This window comes from Triturus cristatus, chromosome 6 (assembly GCF_964204655.1).
Source record: "Triturus cristatus chromosome 6, aTriCri1.1, whole genome shotgun sequence".
NCBI lineage: Eukaryota > Metazoa > Chordata > Amphibia > Caudata > Salamandridae > Triturus > Triturus cristatus.
In genome coordinates, this window is record NC_140589.1 from 1090294236 (window position 1) to 1090319345 (window position 25110).

Here is a 25110-nt window from a genome sequence, read left to right on the forward strand (position 1 = left end):
TGCATCTGTAGGCACCGCAACGAAGCTGACCGGTTTGCTGATCCTCGGCACCCACAGACTCTGAAAGATTCAACAACACAGGTAGTGGTTCTTCACATCCTTCGAGGCCTGCCCTCTCACCGAGTTTGAGGCTAGTGTCCCTCATCGGAGCTGCAGGAACAAAGCCCCTCTGCACCGCGTCGACTTGCCGTTGCCAAGGCTTGTTGGTTCTCTTCCTCTGAGATCTTCGGGCTCCAAGTAGCCTCCACCTCAAGCATCTCCTGTGACCAAGATTTTTGTCCTCATTGCATCCCTTGCACCGTGGGCCTGCATCTTTGGTGAGCTGCTCAAGTTTCTCTTGAGACTCCAGTGCCTCTAGCCTGTGGGTCCATTCAAGGGTCGTCTTTGATTTCAGCGGGCTCCCCTGATTGCTCGGGCCTGCTCTGACTCCCCTGCTTGTGGCGAGTCACCTGGACCTTGCTGGTCCTGACATTGCACCTTGTTCGTCTTCCACTTTGGTTGTGGTTGCCAATGCTTGTTGGTGCTCCCAATGGACACCTACCCCTCAACTCTCGATATCTGACGTGAGACAGCTCGTGAACGGCTCCTGGTCTTCCAAAGTGTCACCTGGTCCGCACAGCTGCAGCTCCAAGGTCACCGTCAACTCTCCTGCAACACCCGACATCGGTGGGCATTGGACATCTTTGCCCCCTGGTCACTTTGAGTGGCATAGACTATGTCCCCTCTGCTTGTAAGTACTTCTCAACTTGAATCCACCTTCGGGTTCCACCGGACACTTTCCACTTCTTCGCCAGCGGCAGCTTCCTTCAGTCCTCCAGTGAATTTGACTGCAGTTTCCGACACCACTTCGCACCTATGCATCCGGCTTCCCTTGTGTAGGTATCCTGATTCCTAGGGTATCCACGGGTGGGGTGGCTCTTCAATCTTCTGTCTTTCACTGGGTTTCTTCAGGGTCCACTGGGATGGGTCCTTCTTTAAAATTGCAACAGCGACTTATTCATTGACTTGAATTGAGCACAAAGTTGTGTTCCCACTCTGCACATGGCCTCCATGGAGTTCCTGGTTACTTACCTCGGGTGGTTCCTTGGGCCACCAGCATTTCTACGTCTTCTGGGTATTGTCTTGACTTGGGTTGTGGTTCACATCCCACTATTTTATTATATTGTTTGTCCCCCCAGCAGGGACCACTGTGTAATATGTGCTTTTTATCTGTTTCTTTGCAAAGGATTGTGTGCATTTCGTATTAAGTAGGATATATGTGTTGGTGAGTGTCTTATAATAAATACATATTTTTATAAATACACTGTTTTTTTTTCTCTTAATCTATACCAGTAAGATTTTGCTCTGGTAAAACAATCTGCTTTAGACTCCTGGACTAAGCCTGAAGGCTGCTGTCCACAGCTACCACTTGGAGAGCTTTCTAAGGTTGTCTAAGACCACTAAAATCACCTTATGTTTTGTCTGGGTTAGTGCAGGGTTCCTCACTTACATAAGTGAGCACCATATACAAAGCCAGCTTCTCACAGTGATGAGGTGCCAATCATATCTTTTACACAAGTCGGTGATTGGAGAATTTCCCCTACCCAATCATATGCACTTTCTCACCATTTTCCACCTCCTTTTGAAGCACTTCCTCTTTGCCTTAGTGTAAAACTTCCCAGAATCCCGTTTTAGAGTGGTTGAACCCTTTTTCCTTTTTGAAGGGCTCCAGACAGGTCATTAGGCTCCCTGCGATTTAGAAGAGGGCTTCTCCCCTCCGTCAGTTTCAGAACTGGCTCTCTTCCTGCTGAAAATAAAGCCAAAGTGTCTGAGGGCTCTGGGAATGAAAGGGTACAGATCCTGCTTGACCCATTTAGGATTAGCAAATCAAAAGAAGTGGTATACTTCTCAGATGGTTAATCCCTGTAAGTGACTTGTTGGCAACACCTTTGTCTTTCTGGGTCTAGAGGCCAGATATTGGCCTGTGCTAGACAGATTAAAGTCTTGCCAGGAACATTTATTGGATTCTGGAGGTGCGATGAGTTACAAAACCGGTTTTAAGCCAGTTCTGGCTTAAACAGCCCGAAGTACATTTTTATAAATTAACTTTATTTTTTTAACTAAAAATATCCAAAATCAGATTTAAATCAAGTTTTGAAAACGTTTTGAAAAATAGCATTATTTTTGTAGCATTTTTCAAAGCATCGTTGAAATAAATATTTTAATCACACCTATATAAGTCTATGAAAAATGTATTCTAAACCTCAACATTCAGGAACTCTGATGGTGCCTGTTTTTAATATGCAGTGTGCCAATATATATATTAAGATAGATAGGTGTATATAAAAGAAAGAACGGAAACACTTTGTAGTTCCCAAGTTTTAGCTGGTAAGCAGCACCTTTATATGGAACACTGCACCACCACCGACACTCTTAAATTGTTCTCCTCAAATATATTTTTTCCCCAAGAAGAGTTTGTTAGCATAGTATCACCTAGTGCCATCCACATGAGCTGAAAAAGGGAAAAAGCCCTTTACCACTCCAGACTTAGTATTACAACATTGGATTAGTAAAATACCATCCAAACCATTCTGGAATGAATAAAATCAGTCCCTGACACGTGTTATGCTCTTATTAGCGCTTGTCAGAGACACATAGCTTTGTGAAGAAGTCCAAGGACATCTGTCTGTCGTCTTGCACTCCCACCGCTCGGAGTTGCACAATGCCTTGGGTACCTCCAGGCTGTGGAGTTGTTCCTCAGCTTCAGAACTGATTCCAATCTTGCTCCTGATGCAACCTGATTTCCCCTGGCCATCGGCTATGCCACAACAGCTCCATGAGCTGAGACTGAATATTGAACAGATCTTTGGTACCCCTCAAAAACCCCCTGGAGCATCTTCGGGTCCTAAGGATTTGAGATAGCCTTCAGTAGGTTTACCACCAGCGGGCCTGTTGCCGAGACAGATGGTGCCACTCGACCACGATACAATGCTAGACTCTTACTCGTGCTTGGCTCCTCCGACTCCGGTCCTGATGTAACATCCAAAGCCCCCTTCAGTGTCAAGACCAACATCACCAGTCTGAACCTCGATGCTGTCATCAACGCTAGAAGTGGAGCCAATGTTTTTGTAGGACTCCGAGACTCATCTGCAACCCCCTTCAAGATTGCAAACGACACACCTTCACTCCCATTCGTACTCTGAAACATCCCAACTGTTTGATGACGACAACCCTGATGATTACATTTACTTGAGGACAATCTTTTTCATGATTTTCAAGATGCCAGTGGCATGGATACCTCTCCAAACATTGGACTCTCCTACCTTAATTCTGTAATGTCAACAGAGGAGTCTGCCTCCTTTGCAACAGTTATCAGGAAAGTGGCGGAATTGTTAGAGCTCACTTTTCTCAGTACAGAGGTTAAAACATATGTCCTGATAAAGGTTATCCAGGACAAACAAGTCAAGAACCTCTTCTACCCTTTACTGAGTCTTTCTGATATATTGGTAGGCATCTGGGCAGAACCTGTATTTTGTCCCACAGTCAACAGGCAGGTAACAAGGCAGCATAGGCCTGCCACTGGGATACAGATGTCCTCCAACATCCATCTCTGGGAAAGTTTAGTGGTGCATTTGCCCAGGCTTAATCCAAATATGTTCCTGACCACTCAGCCTGATAGAGAATGCAAACACATGAAAACATCCACCAAAGGCATGTTTTCCTTAACTAGCCACACCCTTTGGTTAGCCAACAGAAACTGCCTCCTGGGAAGGTACTTGCATGGATTGTGGAATAGAGTGGCAAATACATTGCTGGTCATTCTGAAGGACTTTTGTCCAGCCCTACAAACTCTTATACGGAATCGCCTAGAAGAGGCAAAGTAGTAGAAAATACTTTGAGCCGTGGCCCTTGAAAGTTATACAATAAAAACAAGTTGAAACCCAATACATTAACCCCACAGATTCAAAGTATAGCATTCTTGGGGGTTTTCCACACATAAAGATGTTACATAGAGTACTGCCTTATATACACAGCAAGGAGAAAGTCAAACAATAGACAAAAAACTAAAATGATCCGCCATGTCTAATGGGTGGGGTTTATACATATAGTAATACAAACTTTTTTCAATCACAGACCATAAAAATAGTTGAAACAGGGGCTCAGAAATGCATCAGTGCTATTCATCAATGGACCCACTTGCCCACAGGATAAAATCTCAAATCATATTTTAAAATATAGCAACATAACCCTCCCATGTGCCAACATACATGGACGGCAGCTCATATATTTCAACTCAAATACACATACATGCCCACATAGTTCCAAAGGTCGACCAAGTTGAATAAAGTGCAAATGCCCAAGTGCTATAGTGGGAGGCCGAGTCGTTCTCTGGACACACCCACCGCCAAAAAAATCTGCTTATGCAGAAAACAGTTAATCTGCTCATGTCTGAACTCAGGATTCGAAGAGCAGATAACTAATTCTGGGTTCACAAACTCTGACAACAGGGTTTCAACAAGTTTGCTCTAGCAGAAGAATACTGTGGATAACAAAACCTAATATGTTCTATTGTTTCCATCCAATCCAAACATATGGAACACAATTGCTTATTGCTCACATCAGGACTCGCCTTGTTCCATTTATATGTATAACTGTTCATTGCTAAGGTGTCAACCCAAAATTTGATAGTTTTAGCCCACTCTGGGGTGACCTCATCAAGGTACAGTTCAAACTATGGAGCGGGTTTATAGTCAAAAACCTGCCAGTGACTGTACTGGCTGTCAACAATAAAATGATGTTATGAAAAGGAAAAAAAACGGCCAGTAAGGCTTTCTCTATCAGCTTTCCAGGTGCATTCTGTTTTTATGTGCCCCCAGAATACTTTCTTCACAAAGGAATTATTTGCTGAGAGATTGGTCCCCTGGAATACAAAAACCATGAAATTTGGATTCCAAAGTTCTTGAAATGAGCAACGGGTTGTGGGGGAACAGCAGGCGGGGGATGAAAACACCACCAATTTTAGGGGCTTTGTTGATACAGTCATGGAGGTAGTTAAACACATCATTGATATATAGGGAGAACAGCGTTGGTGCAAGAAAGCATCCCTTTTGCACCCCGGTGTAACGTTAATCTTCTTAGTTTGCGCCCGTTCTTGCCCCATCGCACTTTGGCATAGTTATTTGTGTGCTGCCTCACAAAGATCCCTACCAATGTGGGAGAAGCCCTCGTTGACCCAAGGGAGTCCCAGAGACAAGTTCTGGGAGCCAGATCGAAAGCTGCTCAGAGATCAATAAAGACAACATACAGATGGTCCTTCAGGATCTTGATATACTTCCAGAGTATCAGCATGAATCTAAATATTTGATCCCATGTTCCCATCTTGCATCTTCACCCAGTTTGGAAAGGGGAAATGGACATCAAAGTTGGTGGCCCATGTCTGGAGTTTGGCAAAAACCCTTACAACAGAACACCTTCTGTAGAATATCAATGAGGTTAATAGGCCTGTAATTACTTGGATCAGATCTAGCACCTTTTTTCGAGGATTTGTATAATCACAGCTCCTCTCCAAGAATCAGGGAGGAGAGCACCTGACATGATGGAATTAGACAGAATATTAATATACGGGGGCCAGATCTCAATCTGAGTGGTGCAAGTCACCTGGAATATGATCTAATCCGGGTGCTTTCCGGGTTTCAGGGTCAGGATCGCTTCCTTGGTGTTTTCTGAAGAAAAAGTGTCAAGACAAGCTTTGCAGATTCTACATTAATCTGACAGTGCAGATCAATGCTAGAGGGCGACTGGACTTGTGGTGGACTGGTGAAGTTCTGGCTTCCGAGTCACTATGGGCAATTATGTGCCAAAAAGAAGAGACATGCTTTCTTTCGGAAGCTTCTAACAAATCCTGCCAATTTTGCTCATCCTGACTCTTTTTGCCTCCAGCACCTTTTTATATTATTTCATTGCCTCACGAATCTGGAAAGGGCTTAAAGATCTAATAGATGTTAGCAAGCGTGTTTTGTCCTGTCTACATCCTTTTGTAAACCAAGGGACAGACTCGGAGACAGCTTTTTCTGTTGCCAGTACCCACCTACATCTCAAAGAGGTGGCTTATAGAGCCAAAGAAATTACCATGAATATTAGAGATGGAAATGGCATCTAAATCATCATCCTCATATGGGGAAAGGGCTGTATCAAAAAGGTTGTAAATTGAGGCATGTTGCTTGGGCAAGAATTGATTTTTGGCCACCTAAGAACCCTCCTGGACTTTCCAACTTTTACATCCCCAGGTAGCCTGATTTGGTCTGAAACTTCGAACAGCCCTACTTTGAGAGTTTGATGCAGTGGGTTATGGTCACTCTCTATCCTATCTGTAACACAGAATTCCACCAGCCAGCTCCTTAAGTCGAGAGATAGCAATATATAATCAATTCTACTTTTTGATGAACTCCTGGAGCATGTAAAATTCTTGGTCTGGTTGGAATCTGTCCTACTGTTGCTAACTCGAACACTGTGGTCCCAGATCCATTTGTGTGGCCACTGTAGAACAGGTTTTTAAAGTATGGGGGGGGGGGGCATTCATTTCTGGGATGGCCAGGCCTGCATCTTCCACTTTGGTCACCATCTTAATATAGTCCAGCAACTCGAAGGAGCTTTCCTCTAATGCACACCAGGCCAAAGTACCCCAAGTCAGAAGACAAAGATTCGGAAGGCATTCATTTTCATATAATGCCACCAGGTTGTGGCTTCCCCTCCATCTCTGTTCTGTAAACAAGCTACTTCCGAAAAGGTGTCCAGGATATAGGGCAGTAAGGGCCTGTGCTTGCATGAACATATTGAATTAAAGGGACGGAGCTGCACGTTGTTTATTTGCTCCCCATTGTCTGTGAGAACCGTGGACTCTGCAGTAAAAGGGCTGAAAAGCCTGTTGTGGTGGAGGAGGGTGATGGCGTTGACAGGTGGGACAGCCTCTACAGTAGCCACTGAGAGGTCAAACTTGTTGGTGAAATTTCCATGTGGGAGTAGAAAAGCCCAAGGAGCATACTGTGAATCTGCTCACTTTAAAGCACTCCAAGTTTGAAATCCACTTTATCCTCAAAAAGGCAAGATCAGTCAAAAGGCATGTTCATCAACAATGCCTCTGTGACCCCGGAAAAGCCTGTGGACTACATCAAGTCATGGCGTTGGAGAGCCAAACTCGTAGTCGTGGCGTTTCCTCCTCAATCAATTGTGTTAATTCCTGAGCGTTTCACAGCTTTTGCTGCATCACAGCTCTCCTGAATAGCCTGGATTAGAGACACCCAAAGGTCTTCTTGAAGGACTGATAACATTTGAGCTATTGTAACTCAAAGGGCATGTGAGTAACGGTCAAGGATACAGCAGCCATTGACCGAACTCAAAGCAAGGCTTGGGTAGGAGAACATTTTCTCGCCCAAAGTCTTAATTCGTTTGAGCTCATGTTCGGGAGAAATGGTTGGGAAAGCATTAAGATTGACCCTGCTGGTGGATGCCAGTACCACCAGACTCTGTGGGGTGCTTTTTTAGGAAGGCAGGGTCGCCAGGTGCAGGGTGAGGAGCAGTGTGTCTATTAAGGGGCGGCTCTGAACAGGACTTAATCCAGGTGTCCAGAAGGGTGTTAGTAAGTGCCTTGTCAAATGGCAGCTGTGGCTCAATTGGAGTTGGAGCCTCACCAGGCTATTGAACTTTCATTAACTCATTGGTTTTCACTCCCACGGTCGGTAATTTCAAATCTAGCACCTCAGCTACCCTTTGCAGCACTAGAGGGAAAAAGGCGATTAGCTCTTGTCTTGCTTCGCCTTTCAGATAATACAGAATCTTCCACAAATTCCACTTCCACACGGTGGCTCATAAACGGCGGAGCAGGAGACATAAAACACAACAAAACCTAGAATAGGGTTCCTCTTTACAAAATGCAAAGACTCTCTTTTTAGAATATGGCTTGTGCATTTATTTATGCAATGCTCTCTAACAGAAAGGCTTTCCCAGATGCCAAATCAACCACATTGAAATGTATGTAGAGATATATATATATTTAAATGCAAGCAATAACAACACACTTGGTAAATTCAACAGTTAAATGCATGGATATGAAATACAAGCAGCAAATAATGAGAGATAAAACTCAAGCAAAAAATATGGTACGTCCTGCAAGAGAGAGAAAAAAAATATGTACACTAAATACATCAAATCATTACTTTGGAAGTGCACCTCACTCATTCACACATCACAAAGAAAACACCTAAAATGACCACAGCCACTAGAACCACGCATCACAATGGCACTAGTCAGAAAAAAATCACCTCACCCGATCGTTCAATCGACATCTTTGCCAACTCAAGCTGGGGGAGCCTGTTACAGCCAGGCAGTGGACTCTCGATCTGGACCTAAATCCAGATTGTTGTGGCAGTACGTCTACTGGATGTCAACAACCCTCAGCTTTATAGGATCAAAAACACACTAGAAGGTTCAAGAGTCTTCCCCCTCAGCACCAAGGAAAATTACAAGCATTCCATGGCATGAAGGAGTTCCCACGTTCCCTCTACTTTCTCACATGTTCCAGCCTTTATCTTAAAGCTTACAAAAGCCTTCCAGGGTGCATTAAACAGTCTCTCACAAAACAATCATTGAACGTGATTAACCCAAACAACTTGCAAGCCTATCTGTGGGTGTAGAAAAGCTGAAGCAAGGCAGAGGCAGAATTCAGGATGACATGAGTGTAGGAAAGTAGGATCTGCCTCTTATGGTTACCCCCACTTTTTGTTTGATGTCTCACTGGTTTTGACTACTCTGGCTGGGATCCTGCTAATCAGGACCCCAGCATATCTGCTTTCTCCCTTAAAATTGACATTCATGTACTTTCGTACACTACAGATTGGATACTGGGGTACCCTTATCAGTCCCTACTATATGGTACACCATTTACCCAGGGCATAGGTACCCCAGAGACCTCCCATGGGCTGAAGCATGTATTATGCCACCCATGAAAGGCCATACAAAATGGAACTCTAGGTCTGCTACTGCAGCCTGTGTAAGATTGTGCTTGCATCACTTACATTAGATATAGGTTCACTATATCTAATAGTCACTACAGCCAGGGTGCTGGGTTTTATGTGAGAGGGTGCCCCAGCATGAGCAGAGCCTCTCTGCAGCCTTCGGAGACCATTCTCCCGGGTTGTCTGTGGCTCAGCCGCACATGTAGGTAGAGGTGCATTATAACCTCATGGTAAATGCTATCTCAAACGGTTGCATGGAAAAATATCGAGTTTGGTGTCAAACACCTTGGAGTCATACCTCCACCCCAGTAACTAGTGTGGGAGGTATGATTCCACCCTTCTGAAGCGAGCTTCGTGGGATCACCAGTCTACCTGGTACCAGCCTTCTCGACCCGGACAGCACAAAATGGATGCTGCATCCAGAGACACATTTCTGCCCTCCTGTGCTGAGCCAAACTTGAGCAGAGGAAAGGAGCACAATAGGCATCCTGTCACAGGGAGGTGTGACCACCTCCCAGTAAGAATTTAGTGTATTGGGACTGGGTGGGTGCACTCTGAGAGTGCCTGAAAGTCTGCACTTGGGCCACATTTGGTGTCCCTGTGCATAGCCCAGCTCAAACCAGTTCTGGGAGCTATTGGCTCCTGCTCTGGCGCGAAACTGGACAAAGGTGTAGCCACCCCTCTGTCCTGCCCCTCAGGTAACTCCGATACTACAGTATCCACAGGTGGGGTGGCTCTTTAAACTCTTAAGTTGCAGAGGGCTTGTTCGTAGTCCTCCTAGAAGGGTCCTTAAACTTTGACTTTGCAACCGCGACTTTCCCTTGGAGTTGTACAGAGCATGCGGTCGTGTTTACTCACTGCACCAGTCCTCTGTGGGTCTCCGGTGTCATCACCATGGGTGGTTCCTTGGGGTCCCAGTGATTCTATGTGCTCTAGGCACTGTGTCTAGTCAATTTGTGATTGTTATACCACTATTTTAGTATATGGATCGGTCCCCCCCCGGGTGCCCTCTGTGTATTGTGCTACTTACAACTGTTCTATTGATCCAGTATTGTGTGCTTTGTGTTCTATCCTCATGTAGAGGATAGTAGAGAGTGTTATATAAAAATATGTATTTATTAATATAACTACTGTGTGGTTCGCCTTCATTTAGTCATTCAGGAGGTAATATTCTGGTAAAACAAGCTGCTTTACATCCCTTCAAGATTAAGCCTGAAGGCTGCTCTCCATGGCTACCACTAGGATAGCTTTCATAAGGGTTATCTTTGACCTCATACATCATAAGGGTTGTGTGAATTGGTACAAGGTGCCCACTTCACCTAGCGGACAGCATATACCAAGCCACCATCTCACACTGAGGCCATGTCAAAGCCAATAGTAAGAACTTAATAATACTTGATCACTCAATGTACAACACAGTGCACTTTTGTGCGCCACTGCTTATAGGATCACATACTTCCATCTCTCAATGTACAACATAGTGCACATTTGTGCGCCACTGCTTATAGGATCACATACTCTCGATGCACAACACAGTGCACATTTGTGCGCCACTGCTCATAACACTGCACTTCGAGACCAAAAAGTACATTCCACACCCCTCTCTCTCTCATGCTTCCAAATGTACATCCCACACGTTCTGTTCTTGGTAAGGCTGTTCTACTGTGACAGCTCCCACTGTAAGACTGCAAGATTACAAGAAAGAAACCTTTAAGAGAAACAAGGCATATGCAGGACGTCGTACATTCATGCTAGGATAAAGTAAAACACCAAAGTCTATTAAAATGATGGTAGTCAAAGGTCATCACGTGGTGTCAGACCGAATTAGTGCTTCTAGCACTACATTCCACCCCATTACCTTTGTTAGAACTGGGGGTCTCTAGTTGGCAGAGGTAGGTACCTTTGTCCAAATAGGGACCCTTGCTTCTAGTCCGGGTAAGAGGTTACACTTCTAAAATAACCCCTGTTCAACCCCTTGGTAGCTTGGCACGAGCAGACAGGCTTATCTCAAAAGGAATTGTGTAAAGCATTTGTGAACACATACAGTAATACAGTGAAAACACTACAAATGGACACCACACCAGTTTAGAAAAATAAGTAATCTTTACTAGACTTAACACAAGACCAAACGACAAAAATCCACAATACTGTAATCAAAAATAGACTTTAAAATGGTAGAGAATAGCTTAGTTCAATGTAGATGGTAAATGCAACACTTTACTCAAAGTACCTTAGATACATCACACAAACGAACAAAAGGGTCGCAGGGAAGTTGATGCACCTTTCCTTACACTCAGGGGAGTGGATGCGTCTGTTCCTTACTGCTGCACAGGGGAGGTGATGCGTCGCTTCCTTACTGTGTGGGGAATTGATGCGTCGTTTCTTACTGCGGCCTGGTGCCGATGCGACAACATGGCACCTCGATGCGATGTGACAATCCAATGCGATGCGACAAAATGTCGTCTTGATGCGATGCAATAATGTTGGATATGCAAATCAGTCTTGACCCTGTGCCTCATGGGAACAGTCCAGCCCGAGCTGCCGAGCCAGGTCCCCCCTGGACTGGAAACAAGCATCCTAGGACCGATTTCGGGGTTTCACCCCTCTTCAGCCAGGATAGCTTGATTCCAGTGGCATGGAGAGCACGGGACCCACGTCTGGGCATACCCTTCCCACTCGGGGTGACAAATGCAAAAACAGTTGATGGACAGAATGCAGAACAATGTCATACATTCACCCCAGTACAGAGATCTGGGCCTAAATCCATCGTTTTTTTGCTCACCATGCTGTTCCAAATTGAACCCAGCCATATGCAAATCAGTCTTGACCCTGTGCCTCATGGGAACAGTCCAGCCCGAACTGCCAAGCCAGGTCCTCCCTGGACTGGAAACAAGCATCCTAGGACCGGTTTCGGGGTTTCACCCCTCTTCAGCCAGGATAGCTTGATTCCAATGGCATGGAGAGCACGGGACCCACGTCTGGGCATACCCTTCCCACTCGGGGTGACAAATGCAAAAACAACAGTTGATGGACAGAATGCAGAACAATGTCATACATTCACCCCAGTACAGAGATCTGGGCCTAAATCCATCGTTTTTTTGCTCACCATGCTGTTCCAGATTGAACCCAGCCATATGCAAATCAGTCTTGACCCTGTGCCTCATGGAAACCGTCCAGCCCGAACTGCCAAGCCAGGTCCTCCCTGGACTGGAAACAAGCATCCTAGGACCAGTTTCGGGGTTTCACCCCTCTTCAGCCAGGATTGCTAGATTCCAGTGGCATGGAGAGCACGGGACCTACGTCTGGGCATACCCTTCCCACTCGGGTGACAAATGCAAAAACAACAGTTGATGGACAGAATGCAGAACAATGTCATACATTCACCCCAGTACAGAGATCTGGGTCTAAATCCATTGTTGTTTTGCTCACCATGCCGTTCCAGATTGAACCCAGACATATGCAAATCAGTCTTGACCCTGTGCCTCATGGGAACAGTCCAGCCCGAACTGCCAAGCCAGGTCCTCCCTGGACTGGAAACAAGCATCCTAGGACCGGTTTCGGGGTTTCACCCCTCTTCAGCCAGGATAGCTTGATTCCAGTGGCACTTCCCAGAAGTGATGTAAAGTTCTGGGGTCTGGGTCCCCCTTTTTATACACACAAATCCTTTGTCTCTGAAGGCAGAGAGTGTCGGTACCTAGTCCGTACCTAGTCCAAACCAGTTCGGAGTGCATTCTGCCAGTGCACAACTTCTTCCTTTGTCAGTCCCAGGTGATACTCCTCCCACCACTCCCAATGCAGATAGGTCTATTCAGCCTAGTGCTGACTTACCCTGTCTCCTGGAGCCACTCCAGCCCCTGTCACTCACAAACCAGACAGGCAATACACAACCTAGCAGAGGCAGGCTGGGTGGTTAGGTAAGGAAATACTTACTTTCTCAAAGTGGTATTTTCAAACACAGAATGTTAAAACCAACTTTACTAAAAGATGTATTTTATCATTCTGAGTTCAGGGATACTAAATTTGTTTTTCTACCATGTTCCCTGGGTCAGTTAGGATTATAAGGTGTTCTAATCAAACTGCCCATTCTTGCCCATGGGAACAGGTAGCCTTGCAATAGTGAACTACGAAAATGGCTGTACTTCACTATCAGGACATGCCACACACATCAGGGCATGTCCTACCTTTCACATACAATGCATCCTGCCCTTGGGCCATTCCTTGGGATGGCTAACATGTAGAAGAGGGAAGGTTAGGGACTGGTAAGTGGGTGCACTTACCAAGTCAACATGGCAGTACTGGACTGCACACAGGCTCTGCAATGGCAGGCCTGAGACACACTTTACAAGCTGCTTCTATGGGTGGCACAACCAGTGCTACAAGCCCACCAGCAGTATTTGATTTACAGGCCCTGGGCACACATGGTGCACTGGACTAGGGTCTGACAAGTAAGTCAAATAAGCCAATCATGGAGTCACTAATCCATTCCATCAATTTACAATTGAGAGCATATGCACTTTAGCACTGATTAGCAGTGGTAAAGTTCCCAGAGTCATAAAACCACCAACAACAGGTCTGAAAAAATACAGGAGGAAGGCAAAAAGTTCAGGGATGACCCTGCAAAAAGGGGCAAGTCCAACAATCATAACATACATATATCAAAAGCCTGAACTACTTAACTTAAAGCACAAATATAATTGAAGCACACTAAAACAGTGAAATCATAAAAGCATGTAACAATCATTTCAAAGCATGTAAACATAGAATAAATGTATGATGGATACAGGAAAGAAATGCACAAATAGAATCAAGCATATGAACTTATTAATGCTCCTAATGTCACAAATGGCTAATTATGGAGCTTCTACTATTAAAGCAGGCAAACTTATATATTTTGCTTAAAAATAAAGGCAACATCATCTTTAAACTAAACAGCATCTTCAATGTTAATATACTTTTTGTGTTCTTTTTTATTTTGTTTTAAACTGAACTGCAGTTCCGGTAACTTACTAGATTGAATGAAAATATCCTCCTGTGTTAAAAGTCCACACTCTCTTTGTTTGAAATTATTAAACATTTTACTCCATGTTCACAACATCAGTTAATGATCTCTGGCTTGGTAAGTTTGTCTCATTTGTTCAGCCACAGAATGTCAGCTTGCATCGTCTGGTGATAGCTCCATGGTTGTGGGGGAGGGAGGGGTCCCACACCCTCACAGGCCCACTCAAAGGCACCCACACACAGGACAGGGATACCAGGTACACCAACACGTCAAAGTATGATCTAGAAAAGAAACAAGCATCACTCTTCTTGCAAAAAATATTTTTTCAAAAAGCGCATATTCTCCTTTCTCTGTTTTGGATATGTTGGCACTGTATTATCATTCCTGTCTGCACGTTTCTCTACTGGCTCTGGGGATTTATCTGAGAATTCTACCCACACTATGGCCTCTGAATTCTTGGTATTGGAGTGAAACTCTCCTTCTCCCTACACAGTAAGAAAGGCTGGGGCAGTCTCTTTCCATGCTCTCTCTCCACGCACTGCTGAATACGTGCCCCCTTTATCGTTTGGCATGAGCCCAAGGCAATCCATCGGCTCCATCTACTCTGGTAACTTTCATTTCTTCGACTGTCCCCATACCTTCTGTGGGACTGGTCTATGCTGTGCATACTGACACATAGGAATCAGAGTTCTAAGTAAGTCTAGGGCAATATGCATCCCTTCAATTTCTGCCCACCTGTTAGTATGGTCTGTCTCTCCTAGGTGCTCACACTTGGTCATGCACACCAAATCTGAATTGTGTGTCACCACCTCTGTCTCCAAGATTTTGACCTTTTCATCTGTAAGGGAATTAAAAGTTCTGTCTAGTGAACGTATAGGACCATGAGCATCTACATGATTCACAGTAGCTGCGCTTTGCAGTAAAATGTGCCTCTTCATTGGGGAATTCTGTCTCTCAGGCACCTCAAACACCACCTCTGGACTTTCTATTGGGACCTGCACCAACTGTTCATGTAAAACTGCAGTTTCTGTCTGTATGTATCATTTGATCATTGGAGAAATCTCAAAAGTCAAAATCACATTATCTCTTATTGTCATCTGCCCAGTGTCTGTCATTGTGCAAAAGCACAAAAGCATCTGTATCTGTCCTGTCACAGCACAAATACACACAGATAATTGTGTCTGCATAGTGTCTGTCAGAACTCTACTCAAAATCAACAGTGTCTGTCCTGTATCTATTAGAGCTCAAATTCAGCTGTGTTTGCACTGTATCTGCCAAAGTGGAAGCAAAACCATTCTCCAGCATTTGAAAATGTTTCAGTCCAAAAGTCTAAAAGCACAATCTTCCTTACTTGTTTTTCGCACATACTCCGAGTGGCACACTGCCCCCAAACTGTCTCCTTTCTGTCTTGGCCACACGTTTAATACACATTGCATAATCTGTTTTGCAGATTCAAAAGCACATTGCTGCTCCTCTTCAAAATCAAACTCCGAGTCAAGTCTAAAAATCAAATTTTCTGTCATTTCTTTTTTCAAAATAGTGTCTCTCCACGTAAAGCAAGGTTTGTCATTCACTGCTTTATAACTGCAACCAACCATCGCTAGTTCTAACAAGCTGGTTTGTTTATCTTCCTGTACGTTTACATTTTCTCGGTTCAACTGTACTTCTGAAGCATCAAATTCAACCAAGATAACACTCATTTCTGGCTGAGGCACATCCTCAAAAGAATTAATTAAAACCTCCTGTGAACACTATAAATTACACAAAATCTCTACAAAAGGGTCTAAAAGGGACCAGTTTACCGACTATACTACCTTCAGTCCCCAAAGCATATCTACAAACACTACACGAAGGTCCTAAGTCAAAGAATAAACACAAAGCCGCATGATGCTGTATGTGCTGTCCCTTACATCAAAACTTTAGAACATTACTGCATCACCTAGCAGGAAGATTAAAGGGTCTATCGGGCCACCCTTAATGGCGGAGCTTCGTCATGTATGACCCTCAGGGATCAGAGTCAGGGCCCCTACTCTCTTGAGCCACCCGGCTCTACTGGGTACCCGTCGCAATGATCCCTGACAAAAGAAATCTCATGCCAACGGTGTGCAACCAATAGTTCAAAGAATACAAGAAGGTGCAGTGCGATAATGTGAAAGTGTACTAAAAATGACTACGTGGTCAACAAATCTGTTTAATATGAATTGACCAGGTGTCATGTCTAAAAAACCAAATTAGTCAAAAAACATATGTATGACTATTTCCTGACTTGGTCTGTCTAGGTCGACATGTTTCAGCCGATCTGGTTGTTTCACCCAGCTTTCTTCAGGACCAGTTAGTTGATTTAAAAAAAGCTACTGCAGGATTAATTTGGTAAACAGTGATGTGAATCAAATTCAGAAAATTCTCGTACAAAAAATGTTATGTGGCCAAAGCCACCCTACCAGACTAGCATAGTTATGCTTAGATTTGGTGTAGTCACCTCTTCTTCTTTCCTGAAAAGAGAAGGTAGTAGGGGTCACACATAATTTGTGATGGGATTTACACAGAACAAAACAGCATCAGCGACTAATGTTTAATAGTGCCTGTCTTGGGCACTACTCAGTTTATAGTATGGCCACCAAATGGTCCATATAGAAGAGAACATTCTCTCAAAACATGCAGGATTGTAACTCACCCAGCGTTCTGTGGGAGGAAAGCCTCACCTCACCCGGCAGATTGCTCGGTATAGGAGGCACCGCTCTGTTAAAAATAATAAGGACACAAGAGAGCGGGTTGTAAAAACATACGCCAACACTCAGTGGTCCCTACATAACGGATAACAAAAAACCAATCAACTCCTGACTCACAAGCCAACACACCCAATGCCTGACAAAACTGTGCCATGCACGTTATTTCACTTAGAGTCTGCTTAATGGTAACATCTTCAAACACATAATTCAAATAAAATCTAGACATATCCACAGTATACACCTCTGTTTAATGCTCAAACTATACAGGTTTAGAATGGTAGAAAAGCAGTGTATAGTGCAAAGGTTAATGCTATATCAAAACCCAATCATAGAAGTTCAAGGTTTACCCAAGCTGATAGTCTTGCTTGCATTGTCTTAAAAAATACTAGGTCAAAGTACGCAGTTACTCAATGCCTTACCTATCCGTCGAGACCTCAAACTGGACCTCGAGCAGTCTGGGAGGTAGCGATGTCTAGGCAAAGGCTCCTTAAATAGTGGCTTCAATTAATTAGGATTCACGCCACACCGCAGGTGTTGTGTATCAACTCGGCTGAAGATGAATCATCACCACACAGCGCATGCGCGAACACAGCGTCGCCACTCCCGACAATCAGGATTGGCCACATCGAGCATGCGTCGCATAGTGTATGCTGCGTGTATCTGAGACACCAAACACTATTCTGACCGCGCATGCGCAGCCCGAAGTGTCACCAAACGCTGCGCATGCGCAGAACCTAAACAATCACAACAGTAGTTCGTGACAGCAAAAATTTGTATGCTAATCCTCTCAAAGGGCCACTACAGAGTGCATGCCAATGTTTAACACAATCAAAGAATCACGAGTTCCGGGACGGAACAATCAAACAGAACATCAACGAAGAAGGGCTGGAAGAAAAACTAGACAATGGTCATCTAGATCGTTGTTAAAAAATGTGTAATCACATTTGTACACGCCAAAGAGCCACTACACCTGGCGCATGCGCTATGATGAAAAGACGAGCAGAGCATGCAGTGTGTCAACACTGTTCAACTAAACCTCGTACATTCAGGCAATCTTGATACATGCCGTACCAAACAACGTGCAGCTCGCGATGTTTTTACTATTGGCCAGCACATCATATTTTTCATTTCGACACTGTGTCATAATAAAAACTCCTGACCCTTGTGACTTAAAGGTTAGTTTGATTATAGTGTATTGATACGTTAGTGATGACAATGGTATACAACTTAGAGGGTAGGCCTGTCTGATAACTTCTCCAAATGCTAGATCGGAGGTTATACTACCTCAATCCGTATTCGTTAAGCGGGACCAAAGGTTGTAAATAATAGAGAACAGCATCTCAGTTAGATTACCTAGGTCTGCTGGCGGAACAGGGCCAGAAAGGGGCTAGGGACAATAATGTAAGAATCCTACCTCTCAGGGTGAATCTCAGAGCAGTATAGGTGCCTATAGGGAACCACATCATGATATTTGTAACAGGATTAGGGACTGTAACATATGTTATCTCTTTGAGCAGATATACAGATCCAAATCTCTCTACTACTGTAGTCCTAGATATGGTCAAAGTAGGAGGTATCGTCTAGATCTATTGCTAATAGGTGTTGTCTTGCTGTGATTATAGACGGACCAGGTCACCTAATGTCCAAATACATACAGTACTATGTGTCACACAGCTCAATGGCCCTATAGAATCTCTGTGGCAGAATGGCTGTGTATGGGACAGTCTACTCACTGGTAATCAGTTGCAGAACGAGGCAAGTTTATATGTCTCGTAGAGTCATACACAAATAATCACCAATCAGAACACAAGGGGTTGACAATCAAATGGATGTCCATGGAATGCTGTCGTTGAGTCCATGTGTGTCCGTCCTCATTTTAAAAATCCATTTCTGCTCTTTCACAAATAAAAACTTGGAAATGTCGCTCACATGTGAGGGAATGAGCGGTCGTTCAAGCACAATCCATCTCATGTCGTCTGCTGTATGATGTTTTACAAGAAAGTGGTCCGTCAGACATGTAGACTGTTTTCTGCATCGGATCGTGCTCTTGTGCTCGCTGATACGGAGCTTAATCTTCCTTGTTGTGTGGCCAATGTAATGCAGAGAACAAGGGCACGTGATCATATAGATCACGCTCTCTGAATTACAGTTCGTATGACTGGTCAGAATCCAAGGACGTGCCGTACCTACATCAACAGAAGTGGTTTTAGAAGTTTGAGGGCAGACACTACAAGACCCACATGGGTAGTGTCCCCTCACCGGTGGTAACGACCATAACGTTTTTTCGACCCGTGTGTGTTCAGTCCGTGGTCGTGTGTGGACTAGACTGTTGCGCAGACTGGGACCTTTTTTGAAAGCGAACAAAGGAGGCGGAATGTTCTCTGCGGCCACATTCAGAATGTGCCAGTGCTTCCGTACCAGCTTCTGCAAATTGTTTGAAAGGAAAAGAGCGTCCAATAACCATCGTGATGCCCTCCTAGACAATAGTGTAATGAGGACACCAAATGAGAGGCTCACTTTTGTGACTACCTTCTGTACCCTTTCAAACAATTTGCAGAAGCTGGTACGGAAGCACTGGCACATTCTGAATGTGGCCGCAGAGAACATTCCGCCTCCTTTGTTCGCTTTCAAAAAAGGTCCCAGTCTGCGCAACAGTCTAGTCCACACACGACCACGGACTGAACACACACGGGTCGAAAAAACGTTATGGTCGTTACCACCGGTGAGGGGACACTACCCATGTGGGTCTTGTAGTGTCTGCCCTCAAACTTCTAAAACCACTTCTGTTGATGTAGGTACGGCACGTCCTTGGATTCTGACCAGTCATACGAACTGTAATTCAGAGAGCGTGATCTATATGATCACGTGCCCTTGTTCTCTGCATTACATTGGCCACACAACAAGGAAGATTAAGCTCCGTATCAGCGAGCACAAGAGCACGATCCGATGCAGAAAACAGTCTACATGTCTGACGGACCACTTTCTTGTAAAACATCATACAGCAGACGACATGAGATGGATTGTGCTTGAACGACCGCTCATTCCCTCACATGTGAGCGACATTTCCAAGTTTTTATTTGTGAAAGAGCAGAAATGGATTTTTAAAATGAGGACGGACACACATGGACTCAACGACAGCATTCCATGGACATCCATTTGATTGTCAACCCCTTGTGTTCTGATTGGTGATTATTTGTGTATGACTCTACGAGACATATAAACTTGCCTCGTTCTGCAACTGATTACCAGTGAGTAGACTGTCCCATACACAGCCATTCTGCCACAGAGATTCTATAGGGCCATTGAGCTGTGTGACACATAGTACTGTATGTATTTGGACATTAGGTGACCTGGTCCGTCTATAATCACAGCAAGACAACACCTATTAGCAATAGATCTAGACGATACCTACTAGTTTGACCATAACTAGGACTACAGTAGTAGAGAGATTTGGATCTGTATATCTGCTCAAAGAGATAACATATGTTACAGTCCCTAATCCTGTTACAAATATCATGATGTGGTTCCCTATAGGCACCTATACTGCTCTGAGATTCACCCTGAGAGGTAGGATTCTTACATTATTGTCCCTAGCCCCTTTCTGGCCCTGTTCCGCCAGCAGACCTAGGTAATCTAACTGAGATGCTGTTCTCTATTATTTACAACCTTTGGTCCCGCTTAACGAATACGGATTGAGGTAGTATAACCTCCGATCTAGCATTTGGAGAAGTTATCAGACAGGCCTACCCTCTAAGTTGTATACCATTGTCATCACTAACGTATCAATACACTATAATCAAACTAACCTTTAAGTCACAAGGGTCAGGAGTTTTTATTATGACACAGTGTCGAAATGAAAAATATGATGTGCTGGCCAATAGTAAAAACATCGCGAGCTGCACGTTGTTTGGTACGGCATGTATCAAGATTGCCTGAATGTACGAGGTTTAGTTGAACAGTGTTGACACACTGCATGCTCTGCTCGTCTTTTCATCATAGCGCATGCGCCAGGTGTAGTGGCTCTTTGGCGTGTACAAATGTGATTACACATTTTTTAACAACGATCTAGATGACCATTGTCTAGTTTTTCTTCCAGCCCTTCTTCGTGATGTTCTGTTTGATTGTTCCGTCCCGGAACTCGTGATTCTTTGATTGTGTTAAACATTGGCATGCACTCTGTAGTGGCCCTTTGAGAGGATTAGCATACAAATTTTTGCTGTCACGAACTACTGTTGTGATTGTTTAGGTTCTGCGCATGCGCAGCGTTTGGTGACACTTCGGGCTGCGCATGCGCGGTCAGAATAGTGTTTGGTGTCTCAGATACACGCAGCATACACTATGCGACGCATGCTCGATGTGGCCAATCCTGATTGTCGGGAGTGGCGACGCTGTGTTCGCGCATGCACTGTGTGGTGATGATTCATCTTCAGCCGAGTTGATACACAACACCTGCGGTGTGGCGTGAATCCTAATTAATTGAAGCCACTATTTAAGGAGCCTTTGCCTAGACATCGCTACCTCCCAGACTGCTCGAGGTCCAGTTTGAGGTCTCGACGGATAGGTAAGGCATTGAGTAACTGCGTACTTTGACCTAGTATTTTTTAAGACAATGCAAGCAAGACTATCAGCTTGGGTAAACCTTGAACTTCTATGATTGGGTTTTGATATAGCATTAACCTTTGCACTATACACTGCTTTTCTACCATTCTAAACCTGTATAGTTTGAGCATTAAACAGAGGTGTATACTGTGGATATGTCTAGATTTTATTTGAATTATGTGTTTGAAGATGTTACCATTAAGCAGACTCTAAGTGAAATAACGTGCATGGCACAGTTTTGTCAGGCATTGGGTGTGTTGGCTTGTGAGTCAGGAGTTGATTGGTTTTTTGTTATCCGTTATGTAGGGACCACTGAGTGTTGGCGTATGTTTTTACAACCCGCTCTCTTGTGTCCTTATTATTTTTAACAGAGCGGTGCCTCCTATACCGAGCAATCTGCCGGGTGAGGTGAGGCTTTCCTCCCACAGAACGCTGGGTGAGTTACAATCCTGCATGTTTTGAGAGAATGTTCTCTTCTATATGGACCATTTGGTGGCCATACTATAAACTGAGTAGTGCCCAAGACATGCACTATTAAACATTAGTCGCTGATGCTGTTTTGTTCTGTGTAAATCCCATCACAAATTATGTGTGACCCCTACTACCCTCTCTTTTCAGGAAAGAAGAAGAGGTGACTACACCAAATCTAAGCATAACTATGCTAGTCTGGTAGGGTGGCTTTGGCCACATAACATTTTTTGTACGAGAATTTTCTGAATTTGATTCACATCACTGTTTACCAAATTAATCCTGCAGTAGCTTTTTTTAAATCAACTAACTGGTCCTGAAGAAAGCCGGGTGAAACAACCAGATCGGCTGAAACATGTCGACCTAGACAGACCAAGTCAGGAAATAGTCATACATAAGTTTTTTGACTAATTTGGTTTTTTAGACATGACACCTGGTCAATTCATATTAAACAGATTTTTTGACCACGTAGTCATTTTTAGTACACTTTCACATTATCGCACTGCACCTTCTTGTATTCTTTGAACTATTGGTTGCACACCGTTGGCATGAGATTTCTTTTGTCAGGGATCATTGCGACGGGTACCCAGTAGAGCCGGGTGGCTCAAGAGAGTAGGGGCCCTGACTCTGATCCCTGAGGGTCATACATGACGAAGCTCCGCCATTAAGGGTGGCCCGATAGACCCTTTAATCTTCCTGCTAGGTGATGCAGTAATGTTCTAAAGTTTTGATGTAAGGGACAGCACATACAGCATCATGCGGCTTTGTGTTTATTCTTTGACTTAGGACCTTCGTGTAGTGTTTGTAGAAACACTATAAATTAACCTGCTGCTTCTCTGCATCCACATTTTTCACAAATGAATCAGTCTGGCTAACTGAACAGCCTGGCAAAATAAACAACGTTGGGTCTTGGTACATGTTTAACTCTTTTTTAAAGATTTATTTTCACGTGTTCAAAGGTCTGATTCTTCTTTAGCATCAACTGGCACCCTTTGCAGCTCATTACGTTCTTTTTCCAACTGTTCATATTTATGATACATACTAAGCAATGCATTCAAAGTGACACCACTATTTCTGTCTGAAATACCAAGTTGTTTGTCTTCTTTAAAAGAAAAATCATGTACACATTTAAATATCTGTGTTTGCCCCTCATAATTTAAGCCTACATTATTAGAGGCAATCTTCCACTCAAATACCTCAGTTGGCATCTGGGAATCTGTATCTGAAAACATGGACACTTTAGAGAGCATCTTCCCCTTTTAAAATTTATTTTTTTCGAATCCTCGAGTGACACCAAATGTCTTGCTCCACCTTTCAGATAATACAGAATTTCCCACAAATTCCACTTCCACACGTTGGCTCATACACGGCGGAGCAGGAGACATAAAACACAACAAAACCTAGAAAAGGGTTTCTCTTTACAAAATGCAAACTCTTTCTTTTTAGAATACAGCTTGGGGTTTTATTTATGCAATGCTCTCTAACAGAAAGGCTTTCCCAGATGCCAAATGAACCACATTCAAATGTATATGGATATATATATTTATATGCAAGCAATAATAACACACATGGTAAATGCAACAGTTAAATGCATGGATATGAAATACAAGCGGCCAATAATATGAGATAAAACTCAAGCAAATAATATGGGACATCCTGCAAGAGATAAGAAAGATATATACACTAAATACATCAAATCATTACTTTGGATGTGGACCTCACTCATTCACACATCACAAAGAAAACACCTCAAATGACCACAGCCACTAGAACCACGCATCACAATGGCACTAGTCAGAAACAAATCACCTCACCCGATCGTTCAAACGACATCCTTGCCAACTCAAGCTGGGGTAGCCCGTTACAGCCAGGCAGTGGACTCTTGATCAGGGCTTAAATCCAGATTATTGTGGATGTACAACACAGTGCACAGTTGTGCACTGCTGCTTATAGCATCACATACTTTATCTCTCCTTTGCTTGCGTGGCTGCAACCAAATTGCCACATTTTATCACATATTATGGGACTGCCCCAACATACGACACATCTGGGAACGAGCCACGAATAAGATGCAGGACGCACTGGGAAAACCACTTGTGCTGACACTTCCACTGGGAATCCTGAACATTTGGGAAGCAACTGATCTTACAGACACTGAACAACAAATCACCACCCTGGGATACACCATGGTTAAGAGAGCCATTGCTATGAAATGGGGGGCTGCTGACAAGCCGTTGGTAATTGGTTGGGTGGCGGAAATGGACAGATGTATGGTTGCCGAGAAGGAAGTTTATAAAGCTAGAAGTTGTCCTAAGAAATGGGATAAAAAGTGGGGGGCCTGGAATGCCTATCGGGGGGAACTCTGCATTTCGCCGACTGTAGAACTTGAAATGTCACGTAAGAACGCGGCAAAAACCAAAGGAAATGATGGACGGAGTGTTGAACATTGCAAGCACTCACCCCCAGTCAACTGATCTGGGTTTAATCCATCACCGTTCTTTAGCCCACTCTGCCACCCCAGTTCAGACATGGCCATATGCAAATCAGTCTGACCCTGTGCCTCATGGGAACAGTCCAGCCCGAACTGCCAAGCCATGTCTTCCCTGGACCGGAAACAAGCTTCCTAGGACCGGTTTCTGGCATTTCAGCCGTCTTCAGCCAGGCTTGCTTGAATCCAGTGGCAAAGTGAGCAAGGGACTCGCGTCTGAGCATACCCTGCCAACTTATGGCGAACAAAGCAAAAACCAAAGGAAATGATGGACGGAGTGTTGAACATTGCAAGCACTCACCCCCAGTCAACTGATCTGGGTTTAATCCATCACCGTTCTTTAGCCCACTCTGCCACCCTAGTTCAGACATGGCCATATGCAAATCAGTCTGACCCAGTGCCTCATCGGAACAGTCCAGCCCGAACTGCCAAGCCATGTCTTCCCTGGACCGGAAACAAGCTTCCTAGGACCGGTTTCTGGCATTTCAGCCGTCTTCAGCCAGGCTTGCTTGAATCCAGTGGCAAAGTGAGCAAGGGACTCACGTCTGAGCATACCCTGCCAACTTATGGCGAACAAAGCAAAAACCAAAGGAAATGATGGACGGAGTGTTGAACATTGCAAGCACTCACCCCCAGTCAACTGATCTGGGTTTAATCCATCACCGTTCTTTAGCCCACTCTGCCACCCCAGTTCAGACATGGCCTTATGCAAATCAGTCTGACCCTATGGCTTGGCAGTTCGGGCTGGGCTGTTACCATGAGGCACAGGGTCAGTCTGATTTGCATATGGCCATGTCTGAACTGGGGTGGCAGAGTGGGCTAAAGAACGGTGGTGGA

General features: G+C 44.3%; 1 protein-coding gene across 3 annotated transcripts in view; it reads left to right on the forward strand.

The window, feature by feature from the left end:
- The window catches only part of LYST (lysosomal trafficking regulator), a 3752809-nt gene that overhangs the window by 1536484 nt on the left and 2191215 nt on the right, over positions 1-25110 (forward strand). The gene's annotated exons all lie outside the window — the stretch shown is intronic.